The 22,250-nt window shown below is 46.7% G+C and overlaps 1 long non-coding RNA gene and 1 pseudogene across 1 annotated transcript in view; both read right to left on the bottom strand.

Moving 5' to 3' along the window:
- LOC138848390 (uncharacterized) overlaps positions 1-21,882 on the bottom strand; it is a 54,174-nt gene extending 32,292 nt beyond the window's left edge. The window contains exon 1 of the long non-coding RNA XR_011386150.1: positions 16,869-21,882. This is a non-coding gene — a long non-coding RNA (uncharacterized lncRNA). The remainder of the gene's footprint in view (positions 1-16,868) is intronic.
- On the bottom strand, positions 8,367-15,334 carry LOC138848387 (GDNF family receptor alpha-2 pseudogene; annotated as a pseudogene).
- Positions 21,883-22,250: the final 368 nt, after the last annotated feature.

The raw sequence follows: 22,250 nt of genomic DNA, 5'->3' as shown, positions 1-22,250 counted from the left end.
ACTGCTATTAACCAATAAGAAAAAAAGACAAAGATTATTGTGGACAGCTCGGGTGGGCACTCAGAAGTGAAGCCATAGGAACAGCTCTGGAGTAAGCCACCACCTGGAATACCCTACCCGCATCCCATATGGGAGTGCCCAGGTGAGAGCCCCAGCTCCCTGCTAATGCATCCTGGGAGGCAGCAGGTGATGGCCCAAGTGCTTGGGCCCCTGCCTCCCACGGGGGAGACCTGCATGGAAGATCCTGACTTCAGCCTGGCCCAGATCTGGCTGTTGCAGCCATCTGGGGAGCGAACCAGAGGGTAGGAGCTTCCTTTCTTTCTGTCACTGGGCCTTTCACATGAATAAATCTTTTTTAAAAGTGAGAGCGCTACCTGACATAATCTGCAACAGTTGTTTTTGTTTTTCATGTGAAGCGTTTAAACAGAGAGGAGAACCAGAGCAAAGGCAGCAAAAGGCTCTGCTCAGCACAGACCTGCCCACAGCGATAGAAAACTGAGCCCGTGGAAACGCAGGCAGGAGAGCGCCGGGAGGCCCACCTGTCCTGGGCACACGCATGAATGGCACGTGAAAACAGAACGGAGGGGACCCAAGCCAAGCTGCTAACCCCGGTCGCCTGCTGTAGGAGGAGGTGGGGACTGCAAGCAGGGTCAGGCTGGAGCTTAACACCCGCCCCACGTTAAGAAAAGATGTTTGTCCACGCAGCACATACCGGACAGGGGGTTACCCTGTAGAGAATTCACGGTGCCTCCCTGCCCCAGCAAACTCTCACAGACTCAGGGCCTGCGCAACCTTACCCTCAAGCTCCTGGAGGGCGTCCTTTATGGCAATCCCAGAGGCACCAACAAAGAAAGGGACCCCTGGGTCCCACCCGGCCCCCTGGAACACTTCCAGGGGGCTCTGGCCAATAGTCAGGGAGCTGGGAATCCAGCGTGCTCCTGGGAGCAGCCAGGCTACTCCTGCAAGACGCCCGCTCCACCTCTGCCTGAATCCAGCCCTCCGGGCACGCACGCTCTCCCGAGGCACGGCCTGCGGCAGGCACCTGCCACACGGGTTCGGTTTCCCCGAACACGGTTCGTTATGGCACTGCACCTCCCGGCCGGCCACGAGGCGACAGGCTGCGTCCCAGGAGTCCGCAAACCCTCCCACTGCGGGGTTCCCCACGCCAGCGGACATCACGGGCACGCCTGACACAAGTTCCCAGCGTCCCCGAGTCGGGCCAGCCACCTGCAAGAGTGCCAGGTGAGGTCAAAGGCAGGGGAGCTCCCAGAGGATCTCGGAGCCCCGACCGCTGTCGGTCACCCTGCAAACGCACCCCACCGCTCCAGAGGCCCGGCTCCCACACGTGACCTGCGGAACACAGCGCTGGGACCCCCGCACCGCCGCACGCAGCACGGAGAGCCACCGCGCCGCGGCTCCGCGAGCCCGCCCCGCTGGACACTCCCCTGGGTGCCTCGCCGCCACTCCCCTGCGGCTCCAGAGACGCCCGGCCCGGCGCCGGTCCGTGCCCCCCTCACGCGCTGGCCACGCGGGCACGCCCCGCCGCCAGAGGAACCACGCGGGTCGCTGTGGCCGGCCACGCCGCCCGCCGCGGGTCCCAGGGACGCCGGGCGCGCGAGCACCAGTGGACGCAGCCGCACAGGTGGCTCCTGACCGGGCGCCCGCGTTGCCTTGAGCGCTGCCAGAAACGCCAGGGGCATGGCGACCCCCGCGGGAGGGGGTGCGGGCCGCGCCAAGACCGGGACCGGGCAGAGCCGCCGGGCGGTACCTGCTGCTGGGGGATCGCCCTCCTCCTCAGCTTCCGCCTCAGCTGCCGCCCCGACTGGCCGAGATCTATTTTCAATTGACTTTATACACACAGTTTAACTCTATGCTAAGTAAAGAGTTTGACAAATAGCATGAAAAATAAACACTGTTCCTAAACAGTCGAGATAAGGGCTGTTCAAGTCACTGCTTCTCAAAGTGTCAATTTCACTAGAGAGCGCCTTTCAGGTTCTCTATTAGATATCACAGTTCAGGGAGAACATATGGTATTTGTCCCTTTGGGACTGGTCACTAAGTTTGATGTTTTCCAGACTCATCCATTTTGTTGTGAATGACTGGATTTCACTTTTTTTTACTGTTGTGTAGTATCCATGGCATATATATTCCATAATTTCTTTATCCAGTCTTCAGTTGATGGGCATTTGGGTTGTTTCCATGTCTTAGCTATTGAACTGCAATAAACATGGGGGTGCAGATAACTTTTTCATATGCTGATTTCATTTCTCTTTGGTAAATTCCCAGGAGTGGGATGGCTTTGTCTTATGATAGGACTATTTAGATTTCTGAGGGTTCTCCATACTGTCTTACATGCCCACCAACAGTGGATTAGGGTGCCTTTTCCCCACATCCTTGCCAGCATTTGAAGTTTGATGATTTTTGTGTGAAAGTCATTCTAAGTGGAGTGAAGTAAACCTCATTGTGGTTTTGATTTGCATTTCTTCGAGGGCTAGTAATCCTGAGCATTTTTTCATGTGCTTGTTGGCTATTTGGGTTTCCTGTTTTGAAAAATCTCTGTTTAGTCCCTTGCTCATTTCTTAAATGGGTTGTCTGTTTTATTGTTGTGGAGTTTCTTGATCTCTTCATATAGTCTGGTTATTAATCCTTTATCAGTTGCATGCTTGCAAATAATTTCTCTCATTCTGTTAGTTGCCTCTTCGCTTTGCTGATTATTTGTTTTGCAGTACAGAGGCTTCTCAATTTAATAGAATCCCATTTGTCAATTTTAGCTTGGATCACCTATGCCTCTGAGATCTTTTCCATGAACTCTTTGCCTATGCTAATGTCTTGCTGGATTTCCCCAATGTTCTCAAATAATTTGATGGTTTTATGTCTTAGATTTAGGAATTTAACCAATTTTGAGTGGATTTTTGCATAAATTGTAAGGTAGGGTGTCGCTCCCCCTCTTCGTGGAGGAACGACACTAAACCCTGCGCTGTTCTTTTGTCTGCTCGGCCCTCCCTGGGTTTGCTGCTGGTTCTTCCCGGGTTGGCTGCCGTCCCTCCACCTCTGTGGAGGGGCGGGCCCCCCTGCCACTTTCCCCACTTCTGCGGGGGAGCAGCACACCGCCGGCCGGCTCTCTCGGGGGCTGCTCAGATGTTATCCGGATGTTCCCGTTAGATGTTCCTGGTGCATGTTGTCTCTCTCCTCCTTTATAGTCCTCTTCCACCAATCCCAACTCTGCTACCCACATGCCGAGTATGCTGCTCTCCTCCAATCAGGAGCAGGATCAGCTCCTGCAGGTCATCACTCAAGTTAGTGAGAGGCAGCTGCATAGAAGCTGTTTACTCCTCTCCCAGCGCCATATTGTGGGACAGCAGATGCATAGAATAAGTCTTAATTCGAGTAACTTAGTCTAGTCCGAGTTGCTCCCCACAGTAGGGGTATTGCTTCATACTTCTGCATGTGGAAATTCAGTTTTCCCAGCACCATTTGTTGATGATACTGTCCTTCCTCCAGGGTTGATTTTAGCTCCTTTGTCAAAGATAGGTTGGTTGTAGATGTTTGGATTGATTTGTGGCATTTCTATTCTGTTCCACTGGTCTATGCATATGTTTTTGTACCAATATCAGGCTGTTTTGAAAATAACTGCCCTGTAGTATGTCTTGAAATCTGTGTTGTGATGCCTCTGGCTTTGTTTTTCTTGTATAAGATTGCTTTACTTCTGTTTACTTCTCTCCCAACGCCATGTTGTGGGAGAGCAGATGCATAGAATAAGTCCTAATTCGAGTAACTTAGTCTAGTCCGGATTGCTCCCCACAGATCCCCCTTTCTTTTTATTTTTTAGCGTTGATACGCGCCTGTCTTCGGTGTCCCGCGGCACACACTCTGCTCTACTTGCTAGAGTTGCCACAGGCTCTTACAAGTCCTATCAGGCAAACCGAATCCGGGTCCTCTCTTCGCCATGTTGTGAGGAGGTTTTTAGGCGCTGATGCGTGCCTGTGTTCGGTGCCCTGCAGCGCATGCTCTGCTCTGCTAGAACTGCCTGCAGGTGTTTACAAAACCTATCAGGCAAACCGAATCCAAGCCTTCTCATTGCCGTATTGTGGGGGAGACTTATTAGTGTTGGTTCGTGCCTATCTTCGGTGACCTGCAGCTCATGCTTTGGTCGAGCTGCTTGCTGGCGCTTACCGCCTTAAATCAGGCAGACCGAATCCAAGCTTAATATTGTTGTATTGTGGGGAAGCCTTACTGATGTTAATTCGTGCCTGTCTTCGGTGACCTGCGGCGCATAAGCTGCTAGCTGCCCGCAGGTGCTCATCGCCTCACTTGATTAGGCAGACCGAATCCAAGCTCTCACATTGCAGTGTTGTAGGGAGGCCTTTTTATTTCTCTATTTCTCTATCTCCGGGCATTCCTATTTCTCCCATTTTATTTCTATCTTCCAGCATTCCTATTTTTCTCACTTTACTTCTAAACTTCTGTTTCTCTTATCCCTGCGGCTTTCCGGCACCTCGCCCCGCCGGCGGGTTCCCGGCTCTGCGCCGCTTCAGCCCGCGCGCCTCTCTCATCTGCGCAGCTTCCCGGCTTTGCGCGGCTTGGCTTCGCGCGCTCCGCGGTCTCCACGCTTAACCCTTTCGCGTCTGAACCACGGCCTACGCCAGCCCCGTTCCCTATCTATTCACGCCCCGTGCTCTCTCTGCACGCGGTGGCTTCCGCGAGTAACACAGCGTAGCTTACGTGTCCGCCACTAGCATTCAATCTAAGTTCCCCGGGCTAGCCTGGCGAATTCAACCCAGCGTACGTCTCCGCCCCACGGTTTGGCTTCCCGTCCTTTGCTCCCCGGGCTAATCAGACGGATCCCAACCAGGCTCACGTTTCAGCTTCCGGTTTCAACTTTTCACCCCCTATTCCCGGGCTAACTTGAGAATCCCAAAGTGGCTTTCGTTTCAGCCTCGGCCTGCCCCCCGCGGCTTCAATTTCCCTAACATTTTTCTCTACCCGGTATGTTTCCCCAAACTTTCCTCCAACGATACTCCTCCCTCATTTCTCCTGGCCTCTCCCCACAGTCCGCATCCGAGTCTGTTCTAGCTTTCACTTTCGCTTTCGACCTTAGAGATTTCTCCCAGCTTCCCCCCGTAGTCCGTATCCGAGTCTATGCCTAGGCTTTCAATAGCTTCTTCCGGCTCCTTTTTCGTCCGGCTTTTCCCTAGGCTGTTTCGAGTCTATGCCTAGGCTTTCAATAGCTTCTTCTGGCTCCTTTCTTGTCCGGCTTTCCCCTAGGCTCTTCGCTAGTCTCTCTCTCCGGTATTTTCCTGCTTCTTCCCGTTTCTTCCCTCCTAAGTTTCCTAATCCGTCCTAGGCTTCCTATCCGAGTCACGGCACCATTATGTCGCTCCCCGTCTTCATGGGGGAACGACACTAAGCCCTGCCTAGGCTTCATATCCGAGTCACGGCACCATTATGTCGCTCCCCCTCTTCGTGGAGGAACGACACAGGACCCTGCGCTGTTCTTTCGTCTGCTCGGCCCTCCCCGGGTTTGCTGCTGGTTCTTCCCGGGTTGGCTACTATCCCTTCCACCTCCGTGGAAGGGCAGTTCCCCCTGGCCGCATTCCCCACTTCCGCAGGGGAGCGGCACACCGCCGGCCGGCTCTTCTCGGGGGCTGCACAGGTGTTCCCCTTAGATGTTCCCCATAGATGTTCCTCGTGCATGCCGTCTCTCTCCTCCTTTATAGTCCTCCTCCGCCAATCCTAACTCGGCTGCCCACACGCCGAGTACGCTGCTCTCCAATCAGGAGCAAGTCCTACAGTTTATCAGTTGAACTGGAGGCAGCTGTGCGGAAGCTGTTTACTTCTCTCCCAGCGCCATATTGTGGGAGAGCAGATGCATAGAATAAGTCTTAATTCCAGTAACAGTATAGTCCGAATTGCTCCCCACACTATGATTTTAAAAATTTTCTGGGAGTAAAATAATTTGAGACTCTTAATCCACAAGGATCTTTATATCTGCTGATCATACTATTATTTAACCTATATATTATTAAATATGCATTATTTTATTTATCATTGTTTTTAATGCACTTGTGTGACCTATTTTTATCATTAGTATCTGATTGTGAATCAGAAATGCTATTATTAATCCCAGGACTTATTGGGGGGCTTTATCTTTGCGACATGGACTTGATGGAAATAATCTAAAGTGTCTTTGCAACTATTTCATGTCCCCAGATTCTTAGAGTCATCTTGACCCATTCAATATTTCTTAGTTCCCAGAGGTTATATTATTTTAGTTTGGCTGAAATTCTAGAGAATTATAAATTAAACTGCCATGTAGAATGCTCAAAATGTAGCTGTAAATATGAATATTGTTTTCTATGAAGCTCTGGGTAATTTCCAAGACCTTTGTTTTATTTCCATTCACTTTTCCCCATTATTTTCCACTTTAAAGGTAATTGAATGAACTATTTTTTAATAAATTCTCTTTTATGTGTTTATCACTTTATTATTACCCCTACAAAATAGCATTTCTACCCTCAGTAACCACAATGTAATCTATATCTAATAAGTAAAAGGTTTTTTTTTAATTTTTTTTATTTTTTTTTAATCTTTTATTTAATGAATATAAATTTCCAAAGTACGACTCATGTGTTACAATGGCTTCCCCCCCATACCGTCCCTCCCACCCACAACCCTCCCCTTTCCCACTCCCTCTCCCCTTCCATTCACATCAAGATTCATTTTTGATTATCTTAATATACAGAAGATCAGCTTAGTATACCTTAAGTAAGTATTTCAACAGTTTGCTCCCACACAGAAACATAAAGTGAAAAATAATAGATGATTTTTTTAAATGATGATGAAATCAGATCAGACCTATTGTAATGTTTAATCCCAGTGAGAGTCAAGTTGGGAATTGATAATTTCTTTCTTTCTTTTTTTTTTTTTTTACAGAAGATCAGTTTAGTGTACATTAAGTAAAGATTTCAATCGTTTGCACCCCCATAGAAACACAAAGTGAAATATACTGTTTGAGTACTCATTATAGCATTAAGCCTCAGTGTACAGCACGTTAAGGACAGAGATCCTACATGAGGAGTAAGTGCACAGTGACTCCTGTTGTTGACTTTACCAATTGACACTCCTGTTTATGGCATCAGTAATCTTCCTATGCACCAGTTATGAGTTTCCAAGGCTATGGAAGCCCCTTGAGTTCTCCGACTCTTATCTTGTTTAGACACGGTCATAGTCAAAGTGGAGGTTCTCTCCTCCCTTCAGAGAAAGGCACCTCCCTCTTTGAAGACCTGTTCTTTCCACTGGGATCTCACTCACAGAGATCTTTTTGCCAGAGTGTCTTGGCTTTCCATGCCTGAAATACTCTCATGGGCTTTTCAGCCAGATCCGAGTGCCTTTAGGGCTGATTCTGAGGCCAGAGTGCTATTTAGGACATCCGCCATTCTATGAGTCTGCTGAGTATCTCACTTCCCATGTTGGATCACTCTCCCCTTTATTTATTCTATTGGTTGGTGTTAGCAGATACTAGACTTGTTTATGTGCTCCCTTTGACTCTTAGTCCTTTCATTATGATCAATTGTGAACTGAAATTGATCACTGGGACTAGTGAGATGGCATTGGCACATGCCACCTTGATGGGATTGAATTGGAATCCCCTGGTATGTTTCCAACTCTACCAATTGGGGCAAGTCAGCCCGAGCATGCCCCAAATTATACATCTCTTCCCTCTCTTATTCCCACTCTTATGTTTAACAGGGATCACATTTCAGTTAATTTTCAACACTTAAGAATAACTGTGTGATAATTACAGAATTAAACCAGTCATATTAAGTAGAACAGACAAAAAAAAATACTATGAGGGATAATGTATTAAGTTGTCCATTAGCAGTCAGGGCTATGCTGATCAAGTCACCATTTCTCATAGTGTCCATTTCACTTCAGGAGGTTTCCTTTTTGGTGTTCAGTCAGTTGTCACCGATCAGGGAGAACATATGGTATTTGTCCCTTTGGGACTGGCTTACTTCACTCAGCATGATGTGTTCCAGATTCCTCCATTTTGTTGCAAATGACTGGATTTCGTTGTTTCTTACTGCGGTATAGTACTCTAAAGAATACATATCCCATAATTTCTTTATCCAGTCTACCGTTGATGGGCATTTAGGTTGGTTCCAGGTCTTGGCTATTGTGAATTGTGCTGCAATAAACATTAGGGTGCAGACCGCTTTTTTGTTTATCAATTTAAACTCCTTTGGGTAAATTCCAAGGAGTGGGATGGCTGGGTCGAACGGTAGGGTTATATTCAGGTTTCTGAGGAATCTCCAGACTGATTTCCATAGTGGCTTGACCAGTTTGCATTCCCACCAACAGTGGGTTAGTGTCCCTTTTTCCCCACATCCTCGCCAACATCTGTTGTTGGTAGATTTCTGTATGTGAGCCATTCTAACCGGGGTGAGGTGAAACCTCATTGTGGTTTTGATTTGCATTTCCCTGATTGCTAGTGACCTTGAACATTTTTTCATGTGCCTGTTGGCCATTTGGATTTCCTCTTTTGAAAAATGTCTATTGAAGTCCTTGGCCCATCTCTTAAGTGGGTTGTTGGTTTTGTTTTTGTGGAGTTTCTTGATCTCTTTGTAGATTCTGGTTATTAACCCTTTATCTGTTGCATAGTTTGCAAATATTTTTTCCCATTCTGTCGGTTGTCTCTTCACTCTCCTGACTGTTTCTTTTGCAGTACAGAAACTTCTCAATTTGATGCAATCCCAATAGTTGATTTTGGCTTTGACTGTCTGTGCCTCCCGGGTCTTTTCCAGAAATTCTTTGCCTGTGCCAATATCTTGAAGGGTTTCTCCAATGTTCTCTAATAACTTAATGGTGTCAGGACGTAGAAAGGTTTTTAAGCTTTACTTTGTATTTGAGTTTATTTTTTATTTATTTTTTTTTACAGGCAGAGTTAGACAGTGAGAGAGATGGGGGGAGAGACAGAAAGAAAGGTCTTCCTTTTTCCTTTGGTTCAACCCCCAAGTAACCACTAAGGTTGGTCCGCTGTGCCGATCCAAAGCCAGGAGCCAGGTGCTTCCTCCTGGTCTCCCATGCGGGTGCAGGGCCCAAGGACCTGGGCCATCCTCCACTGCACTCCCAGGCCACAGCAGAGAGTTGGACTGGAAGAGGAACAACCAGGACAGAATCCAGTGCCCCAACCAGGACTAGAACGTGGGGTGCTGGCACTGCAGGTGGAGAATTAGTCTAGTGAGCTGTGGCACTGGCCCTGTATTTGAGTTTCTGAATATTTCCCAATTATATCATCAAATCATAGTGCATACCAGTGCTAGCACCCTGAGCATGTGACCATGTTTGTTAGCTTTTTCATTGTGCTGTCAATTCACTCCAAATTCTGGAACAAGCAATTTCTATCTTCAAAACTTCTCAGAGACATCTAGGCCAGAGTACTCTTTGTTTCAAGGATGCTTTTCACCCTTTTTGGATTTTTTATGGGATTACTTTCCTATTGATGTTGAAATTTAATAGTGCTCTTGTTCCTTTAAGATCACTCTGGAAAGGTCAAGACCTGTTCTGGATTTTAGTTTCTGCAATTTTTTATATGATTTTGATTATATTTCTAGGCATTCATTGTTTCTGCCAAAATACTTTATTCACTCATGGTTATCACAACATCATTTTATTATAAAAATTACACCCATCCATTTTTGTCTTTGAATTCAAAGATATTACCTACATATAATTTCTATAATTTCATTTTCTTAGTGTATCTTGATCTAGCATCAAGAGCCCATAGACAGCTGCATTGGCTTTCTCATTGTAAGATTATTAGCCCTCTGAAAAATGTCTAAGTTGTCTTGGAATCCTTCATGTACACAGTATTTCTGAATGGTTTATCACCAAAGTATTTGTTCATGCTATGAGAATCACACATTTTTAAACTATTTTGTGGTTTTAGGGAACTCCGAATTTATCACTAGTACTGAGATTTTTGGTAGCATCAGTCAACACAAGAGAATACCGCAGATAGTATCCTGGTAACTGCCCTGATGTTTACTTGATTTAACTTTTTTAGCTTTTTGTAATTATCTAATTATTATTTAATTGTAACGGAACATTGTGTAGCAAATTGCTTTTATTGGCTCTTACTCTACCATTGCTCCTGCACTAATTACAGTAATTAGCATATAATTGTAACACATGTATTCTTTTTTTTATTGGCGCCTTTTGCTTAATTAACCACTAATGCAGACCAGGGGCCCCAGCCCCAGCCCCAGCTGGGCTGACAGCAGCCAGGCACACAGAGGGAGTGGAGTGGCCAGGGGCTGTCTGTTCCCATTGTAGACAATGTTATTAAAAGTAAACTTTAGGGCCAGCGCCACGGCTCACTAGGCTAATCCTCCGCCTAGCGGTGCCGGCACACCGGGTTCTAGTCCAGGTCGGGGCGCCGGATTCTGTCCCGGTTGCCCCTCTTCCAGGCCAGCCCTCTGCTGTGGCCAGGGAGTGCAGTGGAGGATGGCCCAGGTACTTGGGCCCTGCACCCCATGGGAGACCAGGAAAAGCACCTGGCTCCTGGCTCCTGCCATCGGATCAGCGCGGTGCGCCGGCCGCAGCGTGCCGGCCGCGGCGGCCATTGGAGGGTGAACCAACGGCAAAAGGAAGACCTTTCTCTCTGTCTCTCTCTCTCACTGTCCACTCTGCCTGTCAAAAAATAAATAAATAAATAAAATTAAAAAAAAAGTAAACTTTAGAATAACACTTTTTCATTCATCTTGGGAGGGAGGAGTGGAAGGGGTATTATTTCGATAGGTCCATTTCTTAAAAAAAGGAAAAAAACAGGGAACCACAGGACACACGGATGTGATGTGCATATACACACATTTGGAAAGACTGTATGTACAGCTGACTTAGGTCTCAGGGATGGAGAGGGGCATGCAGACAACTGCTGGAGACATGCACCCACCGCCGGATCCTGCTGCCCCTCTCCAGTGAGACCACACCCACCCATCCAGCACCAACAAAGCCTCATTTCTCTCTGACCCTAAAACTCTTGCCACCAAGGAGACAGAAGCCCCCACCTCCACCCTGGAGCTGGTGCCCCAGGCGGGCTGGGCTGGGCTCTCTGCCATCCATGCCTCCCAGGGAGCTCAGGGTACATCACCCCTTCTGTAGGGGTCCCCCACCCATGCCAGACTCTGGCCCACCGGCCTGCTGAGGGCACAGAAGCAGTCAACACTCCTGCAGCTAAGAGGAGGGGCAGATGGGACCCACAGGTTCCCAGTGCCCGCTGCCCCTGGCAGGTGTCCAGCATGGGCTGCCCTGCCTCAGCCTGCAGCAGGCACAGTCACAGTCCCCCTGGCAGCAGGGGTCTTGGTCTCTTGCTTCAAAGGGGTCCAGAGAAGAAAACTCCAGCCGAGGATGGAGGCTGCCCCCCTGCTTGTCTGTCCAGCTTAGAAAAACTTCTCCAGAGAAGAAACCTGGGAGGAGACAGGCTCAGAGACAAGACTCGCTTTTGTCTTATTTTGTTTTGTTTTGTTTGCAAGGTGTGTGTGGTTGTCTCGTGTGTTTCTGTGTCTGCTGTGTCAGGCAGGAGTTCTTGTCAGAGGTGCTTCCAGAAGCCTTGTGGACACAGTTCCCCAGGGTGGGGTCTACAAGGCCCAGGTGAGCATGAGGAGGGGGAGCGCGGTCAAGGCATCTGATGGCCTGGCTCGGCTGAAGCCTGAGTTGGGTTTAATCACCTTGCTGCTTCCTGGGATGATGTCTGTCATCAGCTCCCTGAAGCACAGGCTCAACTCTGGAGCTGTAGACCTTCAGCCCCTGCTCCTGGACAGAAGGGCAGGTGGTCATGGCACTCGTGCCCAGGCCAGTGCTGTCACCCAGGTCATCCGGCAGAGAAGGCATCTTCTCCACCCGAGGGCCTACGTGGCCAGGAAAGAGGGGCCCTTTGGGGACACGCTCACATCTGTGCCATTGCTGAAGGCCTGGATGGCATTCCAGAGGTGCAGGTTCTCAGTGAAGTCCCTCAGGAACCTCTCACAGTCCTCCTCTGTGTTCCCCCGCTGCGGCAGCTGCACCACACCAGTGGGGCTGGAGTCCATGTAGTGGGGTGTCATGTCTTAGCCAACCATGCCCGCGTAGGAGCCCAGACATACTTGGTAACTGTCCCCTGGGCAGCAGGTGAGTGTCCGGTAGCAGGCTCGACAGTTGGTGTGGAAGTTGGCCAGCCTGGACTGGCACAGGTGGTCGGTGCGGCTCAGGGCACGCAGGTCCAGGCAGGTAGGTGCTCCTTGTCCTCGTAGGAGCAGCTGGGCAGCATGGTCTGGTGGCGGCGCTCGCGCACGCCTGGTCTCAGCAGGAGCAGAGGAGCATGTGGTAGGTGTACTTGCTGGGCACGCGGTTGAAGAACAGGCACACGGCCTTGTGGCACTGGCAACAGCTGCAGAGCTCCATGTGCGAGCTCCTGGGTTGAGGATGGAGATGTAGGAGGAGCGCAGCTTCTTGCAGTTGCCGTTCAGGTTGCTGGCCTGGTTGCTCTTGGCACTGACCGCCGGGTCTGCCCCTGTCCCTGAGAAGAGGAGGCAAGCCTGAAGACGTCGGAGAGGTGGGAGGTGACTGGCTGGCAGGGAGAGGCCTCCTAAAACTCCTCCCCCTCGGTCAGCCCCGGGTGGAGGCTCAGGTAGATCTGCAGGCACTGCAGCTCCTTCATGCCCCACTTGCAGCGGCCGTCTCACAGTGGGCTCTCCTGCAGCGCCTCCGGGGCCGCCTGGCACTCCTTGTGGGCCAGCCCGGGGTTGCGGTCGCGGCCCGCCAGGCACTGCCACAGTGTGCGGTAGCTGGAGCTGCAGTCGGATTCCTCTCCGCACAGCTCAGTCGCCTGGACACAGTCACCAGGGCGCCAGCGGTGGAGCTCGGGCCCTGCAGGGAGGAAGGGCTGGCCGAAGAGTGGAGGGTCTTGGCTAAGAAGAGGCAGAAGGCATTTGCCAAGATCACGTTAAATAAATCCCACAGGTTTTTTGTTTTTTGGGGTTTTTTTTTTTTTTTTTTTGGCTTTCTCCCTGGTGCCTGGGCGGGAAACTCACTGGCTCCCCCCCACCCGTCCTGCTGGGGCGCAAACCCACCCACCCGAGCCTCTGCACTCTCCTCCTCCTCCCGGTCCCCACCCCGCCCCGTGGCAGCAGCTGCCTTTATTTTGTTCTATTTTGTTTTAATTTACTGTTATCACTTGTGTGAATCATCAGTATCCTAGGGACAGCCAATTACAACAATATGATATCATCAACAGAATGACAATTTCTATTTTGTTAACAATTTTAAGTACCCAGTTTTTAAAATCTTGTCCAGTATATTCATTTTCACATTCCAGGTGGTATATTTTTAAATCTTACTTTAGTTCTGATAACCCACAAATTATCATATTGTTATATCATATTGCAGCCACCTGGGGAGTGAATCACTAGATGGAAGGTGTCTCTCTCTCTCTCTGCCTCTGCTTCTCTGTACCTCTGCCTTTCAAATAAATTAATAATTCTTAAAAAATTAAAGATCAAGACTTCTTAAAATCATCAGCTAACATGTTTTTTAAAAGATATATGTATTTATTTGAAAGGTAGATTTACAGAGAGAGGGAGAGAGGGAAAGAGGGAGAAAGGGAGAGGGAGAGAGATCTTCCATCTGCAGATATTGACTCCCCAGATATCTGCAACTGCCAGGATTAACCCAGGCTGAAGCCACAGCCAGGAGCTCCCTCCAGGTCTCCTACATGGATGGCAAGGCCCAGGCACTTAGGTCATCTTCTGCTGTTTCCCCAGGCCATTACCAGGGAGCTGGATCAGAACTCAAGCAGCTGGGACTTGAACTGGCACCTATATAGGATGCCAGCATCATAGGCAGTGGCATTGCCTACTCTGTCATGATAACCTTATTACTAACAATATGTTAAGAAAACCTTGTTGCTTCTATAGAGGGGACTAAGTTTTAGTTTTATGTCAGTGTACTTCTGATACTAAAGCTTAAGTTTTGAAAGACATAAATCATTTTTATTTAACTTCTGTCAACAAATCTCTCAAAAGATTTAGTTTTTTTTACAAACTCTTAATATAGTTTAATTTGTAGGATAATTATGATTGTTAGTCAAAATATATCTCTTTTATTCTATAGCTTTACATATCAAAAACACATTTTTATGTTTAATTTTTAAAAATATTTTTAAAATTACCTACCTAATTTTCTATTTTATATTTTTACATTTAATTTGAAACATTCCCTTAAAAAATATCTAAGAGTTGGGGCCAGTGCTGTGGCGCTGTGGCACTGTGGGTTAATGCCCTGGCCATATGGGTGCCAGTTCAAGACCCTGCTGCTTCACTTCCAATCCAGCTCTCTGCTTTGGCATGGGAAAGCAGTGGAGGCTGGCCTATGTCCTTGGGCCCCTGCACCCATGTGGGAGACCAGGAATAAGCTTCTGGCTCCTGGCTTAGGATTGGCACAGCTCTGGCTGTTGTGGCCATTTGGGGAGTGAATCATTGGATGGAAGACCTCACTCTCTCTCTGTCTCTTCTCTCTCTGTGTAACTCTGACTTTAAAATAAATAAATAAATCTTTAAAAAAAAAATAAAAACAAGAGCAAAAGTTTTTAATAAAAGTACATATAGCTGTTTCATTCTATTTTATATATTTTTCTTTTTCCTTTTAAATTTTTTTTGTTTTTTAAATTTATTTTTGATTTTACTTTTTTCCTTTTCCTGCTTGTTCTTACATATAGAAATTTTGGCCGGCGCCGCAGCTCACTAGGCTAATCCTCCACCTTGCGGCGCCAGCACATTGGGTTCTAGTCCTGGTCAGGGCACCGGATTCTGTCCTGGTTGCCCCTCTTCCAGGCCAGCTCTCTGCTGTGGCCAGGGAGTACAGTGGAGGATGGCCCAAGCCCTTGGGCCCTGCACCCCATGGGAGACCAGGAGAAGTACCTGGCTCCTGCCATCGGATCAGCACGGTGCACTGGCCGCAGCACACCGGCCGCGGCAGCCATTGGAGGGTGAACCAATGGCAAAAGGAAGACCTTTCTCTCTGTCTCTCTCTCTCACTGTCCACTCTGCCTGTCAAAAAATAAATTAAAAAAATTAAAAAATAGAAATTTTGCTCTTAGTTATTTTGAAGTAGTCTTGAATTGTCATATATGAATACTTTTCATAAATTTTTAAAATTTATATAAATGGAACAAATTTCATGTATCTCTTATGTACAGTTTTTTTAAAAATAATGATATTTCCAAATTATCCTTGTAACCTCTTTTGCTCCTACCCTCCCTCTTCTTTCTTTCTTTGTCTTTGAGTTTCTGCAATGACATACTTCCAATTTACTTTATAATCAAAAGCTGACCCTTCCACTAAATAAAGAATTCAACAAGTAGTAACTAGAAAAAGCACTGTTCCTCAGGTGTATACATAAGGAATATAAACAATCATCAAATCCAAAAATGTAAATTTCATTAATATATGTTACATTTTTATGCTGTATATTTACAAAAATCTAGGAAATCATATAACATTTGGCGTATTTCACTAAGCCTAATAGTCTCAACTTGAATCCATTTTTGTTGTGAAAGAAAGGATTTCATTCCTTTTTATGGCTCAGTAGTGTTTCATCACGTATGTATGCTACAATTTCTTTATCTAGTCCTAAGTTGATGGATATTTTGGTTGATTTCATATTTTAGCTATTATGAATTGAGCTGCTATAAAAATGGGGCTACAGATAACTCCTTCACATGCTGTATACTAATAATTTATACAAGCATACTTTTAACAGACCCAAAAATACTGTTATTATAGATTTAAGAAGCCAAGCCACTAAATTGATATCAAAATATTTATCATATTTACATTCACCTAGTTCACATTTAACAATTATATTTAGTTATGAAAACTGAAACAGCAGGCAAGCATAGTCTAGTTAAACTGTAATCCCTGAAACACAGAATGCTATTTTATTTTGACACGATGTTAGGTTACATTTATACTTTTAGGATCTTAAACATTTAACTGACATAAATATGATCCTGATTGGCAGGAAAACACAGGCACAAATACATGTTAATAAACAAAGACATATTTATTTTATTGGAGCTATTTATCAAAAAGTTATAGAAGTCCCTTGAACTAAAAAGTATATAGCATAAGTTAATAGTTCTAGATTGAGTGCTTAATACCCATAAGCCAATTAAAATATAACTCTTAAGTGACTTTTAATAAGTAGACACGAAATACAACATGTGTACAATTTTACACATATATCACAGGAAAAATATCAAGCAGTTTTCTAACAGGTATAAAAAAAAACTTTTCCTTTCTTTCCTTAATAACATTGACCAATTAGTATTTTTTCTTGCTTTTAGTTCCTTTAATTAAACAGTTTTTGTGGATAACATAAGAAGTAGTTTTAACTATCACAACATCTCAGCTGGAACATGCAGAAGAAAAAATATAATTTGAACATTTATGTCTCAAAACAACTCTAATCCCAGCAAATGTGTGTTGAACATTTTCTCACACAATGAAAGCTACCTGAATTTCAGAGGCATTAATTGATACCCCAATAAAGAGATGCTTTCTAAGGCATTACTCTTACGAGTCTTCTTCCTCACTGGCAGCTGCACCAGGGGCTTCCGTGGGAAGCTCCAACTGGCTTTAGGGGAACAATGGAGTCATGGACCTCATTCTTTGGAATCTAATACATACATAAGGCCATGCAGTATTTCCAATTTTCTTCTCATAGATGAATAATTATAGGCTGCCCAAATCAGCTGGGATAGGGCTCAGAAGGCTTTTGGATGGAATTTGAGTTTCCATATTTTACCAAAGATTAATTCTCAATGTACTCACCCAAGGCAAATCCTCCTTGCTGAGGGACTGGCACTAGAATCTTAGATTCTTGTCTCACACCAACCGGAACTGGAACAAATGACCAGCATGAGGTCCAACTTGCAGGAAGCCTAAATAAATGGCAGAGAAATAGGGTTCCCAGTGTCCAACGAGTTCAACTTACCCAGTCTTGGAGCCCTGGGACTTTGTCCCAACAAAATACTCAGAGGCAACCACTGTCACAGTAAAGACAGAAGGGAAGGCATCCACAGAAACGGACTCCGCAGCTTCGGGGATAGCCCTGAAATCCCAGCCATGACGTCAGCTCACCGAGAGCCGCCTGCAGGACACAAGCAGTGCTCAGCTTCTCCACTCACACGTGAGGCCCAGACCCCCACGCTGGCTGCCACCCGTTACCAGTCAAAACACTGCCCGGCTGCTCACCCCTGAGCAGCCAGTTCACCAGCGATGAGAGCTGTCGCAGGGAGACGCAGCATTCTCCGAGGAAAAGCAGACCCCTGGGATCCCAAACAGGCCCTGTCCAAGAATCCTGGCTCCTTCGAGAAACCTGTTTCCCTTCTCTGACTCTCATCTCTGGTGTGCGGCCTGTCTGGAGGCCAGCAGCCTGGACCTACTCTTGACCCCTATAAACACTGTGGCATTTGGATACGAGATGCAGACGTGTCAACCATTCACGTAACTGCCAAGCCAACTGTCCACTCTACTGCTAGCTTTTAGGCACAGGGTTCCCCCAGCCTCGAGCTGAAATCATTCCCTCAGTCAGGGCGAGTGTGGACACCTGAGAAGTCCGCGTGAGCTGACCCCAATTCCACACGCTGGTGTGGACCCCAAGGTGGACACAGCAGCAGCTGCGCCCGCCGCCCCCAGCCCAGCCCAGCCCAGCTCTCCGGCCTTGCACCGAGGAGCAGACCCCGGCCGCGGGAAGCCAAGGAGCATCTGGGGTCGGCCTTGGGGCGCCATCTTCTCACTCCAGCGCCGCAGAGCCGATGACGGTACCAGGCTCCGGGGAGCAGCTGCCGGTCTAGGACTGAGGGTGCCCTCCCTGCGGTCTGCAGCGACGCCCAGTGTCAGGCGACGTCTCGCTGGGCCCACGAGAGCCCTGGCGGCAAAGGGCGGGTCAGCTCGGGCCGCAGCCAATCCCTGCGAAGAGAAAAACTCGGGCACTGTGACGCGTGGCGGAGCAGGAGCAGTGCGCCAGCCCTCGAGGAGTGTGTGAGCGCACATGCGCAGAGTGGAGCCGCGGCCCCAGTTGTGCGCATGCGCCTCATACTCTGCGTGGGCACGGTGGGGCTAGGACTGGCACCTCGGACGACTTGGACCCAGTGCACTGTCTCCCAGTCGCTCCCGGCGCGTTGTCGGCCAAGCAGGTGTATGTGCGTGAATATCTTGTCTGCTCTCTGGCCTGCGTGCCCGCCGACAGGAAGAACAGAAGCATTCCGACATGAACACAGGAAAACAGTTCAGGTGTTCAGATTGTAGCAAGCAGGTTTCCGTGAGACTCGAGTAGTTTTCCATTGTAGCTGAAGTTTGTCCGATTCTAGGCTTTGACGTCTTATTATTTTTTTTTTTTTTAGTTTGTTGTCTTTCCCACGTTGACTAGTTATGCCTGCTACATGACATGCATGGGTAATAAGAATTTCCTTATTCAATAAGGACTTTTAGTATTATCAAAAGTGCTGATGTGTACACAAATTTATAATTAGCTATTTTTGATTTGCAAAGAACTTAAATTTAATCATATTTATTAAAATTTTACATTTTACTTAAATTTTATATTTTAGACAGGAATAAATATAAAGAGCTGTCCAAACAGATTGAGAAACAGGAGAGAATGAGTGAATAGAAAGATTGTGGGAAAACATATCCTGTTGATTGCTGGGGTGGTGCTGAGGTGCGTTGGGTTAAATCTCCACCTGTGATGCTGGTATGGATACAGGTTCGAGTCCTCTCGGCTCCATGTCTGATCCAGCTCCCTGTAATGTACCTGAGAAAGCAGCAGAATTTGGCCCATGTGATTGGGCTCCTGTCACCCACAAAGGAGACCTGGATGGAGTTCCTGGCTCCTGGCTCCTGGCTTCAGCTGGGCTCAGCCCTGGTTTTTGTGCCCATTTGGGTAATGAACCACAGGACTGGAAGATCTCTCTCAGTCTCCCTTCTCTGTTATCTTTCCTTGTAAGTAAATAAATAATGTCGTTACAGAAAAATGACATCTGATTGGTGTTTTCATTTGTACTCTAGCTCCTGCCACAATTTTATCCTTAGGGTTACTACAGGGTTCAATGTAAATGGTCCACTCATGACCTTGACTGACTTGCCAATCTCTCCCCCAGGGAGATTTCTCTTCCCTTGATTTGAGTCATCCACAGTCATTCCCTGGGCCCTGTGATCCGGAGCTCTCACACTTCTGAGACCACTTAATTGAAATCTGTTATGTGTACTGAGTACTTGTCATCTGAATTGGCTTCCCTGATGGTCCACTCTGTTCTAAGACCTTGTCAGGATCTTCACTGTGGATCTTCTTATCCCCTCTACCTGTATCACTTCTCTAGCTCTGCATTTCCTTTTTATCTATTTTATATTCCTTGGCATCTTTTACAAATTTCTGTCTACCTAGGATTTTGGTTCTTTCGTCATTCCTATCTTCCCATTCTAGAACCAAAATGTCTCCCTAATGTTCCTGGAGAGCATGTGTGAGCATATAACCTGAAAGAGAAGTAGAAGCAGCCAAATGAAAGCTTTGCAGGTCTCTGGCTTGATTTAACAATAACACATGATGAAAAAGTTCTGTAGATTATTGTTAAATATCAGTGTAAGTACCCACATATTCAGTAGATATGAGGTAAGAAGGTATGTCATAAAGTTTTTGGAAAAATAAAATCTAAATGTTTACTTTGGTACAAAAATTTTAAATCCGTGACTATGAATGGTCTTCAAAAACTTCAAGGGAAGCCGGCATCGCAGCTCACTAGGCTAATCCTACGCCTTGCGGTGCCAGAACACCGGGTTCTAGTCCTGGTCAGGGTGCTGGATTCTGTCCCGGTTGCCCCTCTTCCAGGCCAGCTCTCTGCTGTGGCCAGGGAGTACAGTGGAGGATGGCCCAAGCCCTTGGGCCCTGCACCCCATGGGAGACCAGGAGAAGTACCTGGCTCCTGCCATCAGATCAGTGCAGTGTGCCGGCCACAGTGTGCTGGCCGCAGCGGCCATTGGAGGGTGAACCAATGGCAAAGGAAGACCTTTCTCTCTCTCTCTCTCTCTCTCAATGTCCACTCTGCCTGTCAAAAAATAAAAAAATAAATAAAAAAAGTTCAAGGAAAGTGTGTATTAGGAGGGGACTGGCACTGTGGTGCAGTGGGTTAAGGCCCCTGCCTGAAGTGCTGGCATCGCATATGGGCACTGTTTCAAGACCCAGCTGCTCCACTTCTGATCCAACTCTCTGCTATGACCTGGGAAAGCAGTAGAAGTTGGCCCAAGTGCTTGGGCCCCTGAACTCGCATGGGATACCCAGAAGAAGCTCCTGGCCCCTGACTTTTGATTGGCTCAGCTGCAGTCATTGCAGCCATTTGGGGAGTGAACCAGCAGATGGAAGAACTCTCTCTCTGACTCTGCCTTTCTCCATACTCTGTCCTTCAAATAAATAAAAATAAATCCTAAAAAAATTTGTATATTAGGAGAAACCATACATGGATTTCAAAATTTTTGGCTGCAAAATTAATGTTTTAATAAACATTTTATTATGTGATGTTAACTCTACACATAATCAACATTTAATGTGTTAAAATCCATTTTTGTTTTTATTTATTTGAAATGTAAAGTCAGATCTAGTCTCTTATTCACTTGATGAATGCCTACAACAGCTAGGGCTCAAGCATGCCAAAGCCAGAAGCCAATACATGGATGGCTAGAACACAAGTACTTGACCTTCATCTCTCTACTGCCTCCCAGGATGTGCATTAGTGAGAAGAATGATTGGAATTGTGGCAGGACTCAATCCCAGGCATCTGATATGGGATGTGGTTTTCCTAAGAGGCGGCTTAGCCTTTATACCATAATACTTGCCCCTTTATTCAATTTATCCATAGACTTTTTGATGTACCCTCTTATGACATATGAGAGTGACCATGATGAAAAATACAATATTGGATTGACTTAAGATGAAATAGAAGCAATTAATCCCTGGAATTTGTTGTCAACTTTTCAGGGTTGTGGGTTGACATTCTTGCCTGAGTGAAAAGCCTGGGCTAGGTAGTTTCTTAGGCGGTTCTCACTCTGTAATTATTGGTGCTTGGACATTGTCACATTAGAATCTGTACCTAGTAAGAGTAAAAGGAATATACAGAATATCTGATTCATGTTTTGCTTGGTCTCTGAAGATATTTTAAAGCAGTTTCATGTTGTACAGGATATTTCTGGTTAGCCTTTTTATTCAAACTACTATGAATTAAGTAAAACATACTTACCAAGAAGGGTTTTTCTTTGAATAAATTGATTCTTTTAAGGTTTTACCCTTTCTCCAGGTTTGAAATTATTAGACTTTCAGCAGAGCACAGGAGGATGAACCTGGAAGTGAATGGGGAGCAGAAAACAGTACACACATCATTTCTATGATGATAAAGCATCCTCAAATGTGTTTGGTGGATTCAGTTGTTGTATTGATGCTGATTAATTATGAGTGCCATTTCAAGTCCCATCTGTGACACTTGTGATCCAGCTCCTTGCTAATGTGCTTGGGAAGGCAGTAGAAGATGGTCCACATATTTGGGACACTGCCACCCACATGGGAGACCAGCATGGATTTCTCAGCTCATGTATTTGGCCTGGCAAAGCCCCAGCTGTTGTGGACATTTGGAGAGTGAACCAGTGGATCAAAGATTTTCTCTCTGTCCCTCCCCCCACCTCTATCTGTGCCTCTCAAAAATTAAGTAAGTCTTTAAAAGTGAATAGAAGGAAGCAAGAGCAAGCATTTGGCCTAGAGTTTAGGCTTTCCATGTCTCACATCAGAGTTCTCATAGCTAATACCAAATTCTGCCTCCCAGTTATGACTTACTGCTAGAGAAGAACTGGGGGTTGGTGAAATAATGACTCAAGCCGTGAGCTTCCTGCCACCTATCGGAGACTTGGATTGAGTTCTGGGTACTTGGGTTTGACCTGGTCAAGTCTTGGCCAGTGCTGATAGTTTGGGTGTGAACCAGTGGATGGGAGTGCTCCCCTCCCCATTTCTCTCTCTGAGCTCTCTGTGTCTCTGCCTCCCCCACGGTAATGACATAGAATTCTCCTTCAGTAGTGTGAGACTGGGTTTTTCTTTAAATATCCAATGAGACAAAATCTGTACGTTCTTACTTGAAAAGAAAATGTCAATAATGAAACATAATTAGAGGGTACTAA

The sequence above is a fragment of the Oryctolagus cuniculus genome, unplaced genomic scaffold (assembly GCF_964237555.1).
Source record: "Oryctolagus cuniculus unplaced genomic scaffold, mOryCun1.1 SCAFFOLD_57, whole genome shotgun sequence".
Lineage (NCBI taxonomy): Eukaryota > Metazoa > Chordata > Mammalia > Lagomorpha > Leporidae > Oryctolagus > Oryctolagus cuniculus.
Note: the sequence above shows the minus strand (reverse complement) of the source record. Positions and strands in the feature narration are given on the sequence as shown.